Genomic DNA, 960 nt, shown 5'->3' with positions numbered 1-960 from the left:
AGAAAAAGCCGGGCCCGCCGGGAGACAGCCCCGGCTTTCAGGCGCGCATCTCCCCTGAGTTCACCGGAGGAGCCGCCCCCCGTGGAAAGCGCCGCAGCCCGGGGACACGTTTCCACCAGCAAAAAAACCCCCAAAAACCAGACCACACCACCCCCACCACCAAAACACCAAAGAAACCCTCCCAAACCCCAACCGCAACCCCCGCAGGGCGGCCGCCGTGGCCAACCCCACGCCGGGGGGACGTGGGATGGCGCCGGGCGGGACGCGCCCCGGGCTGGGTCAGCTCCCAGGCGGGAAAGCCCCGCTCAAAATAAAGCCGGGCGTGGGTAAGCGGGGGACGGGGGTGCGGGTTCCTGCGCTATAATCGCGTTTATTCGCTAATCTAACATTGATTTCCTATCAGTTTCCAAAGCGATCGGGCGATCTCGAAGCCGGGTCTCGCCAAGCGAAGGCAAGCGAAAAGACAGGACTTGCCCCCAGCTCCCATTAAGGAGGTCATTATAAAAGCGTGAACAAGTCTATTAATGTTTTATTGAAAGCGCATCGTTAACTTGTATCCATCCTTTTCTGAAAGTGGCATTGTGATATTGCTGTCTGTGGCACATCTTACCCAATATAGCCCGAGATTTCTCCATTATCTGTAACCAAGCAACACTTTCTGAATACCAAAAATTGAAAAGAACCGCTTAGTCTTCAAGAAAGTCCTCAATAATAGTGGAAAAGAACAAAGATCCAGGAGACAACAAAATGCCACAGGGGTGACTTTTCATGAGCAATTATCTCTCATTAATCAGAAGAACAGCTGCAATATTAATTTTCTCTCTTTCTTCCTCTCTTTTCACAGTCCCCAACATTTGAATAATCATAAATTTTGATTTCATGGGGCAGCAACATTGCCAGCGACTTCGAGAGGCGAGCTACCCACGCGGGGCGCGCGCTGGGCGCGGAGCTCTCGTTTTA

The sequence above is a fragment of the Egretta garzetta genome, unplaced genomic scaffold (genome assembly GCF_000687185.1).
Source record: "Egretta garzetta isolate BGI_Z169 unplaced genomic scaffold, ASM68718v1 scaffold557, whole genome shotgun sequence".
Taxonomy (NCBI): Eukaryota; Metazoa; Chordata; class Aves; order Pelecaniformes; family Ardeidae; genus Egretta; species Egretta garzetta.
Note: the sequence above shows the minus strand (reverse complement) of the source record.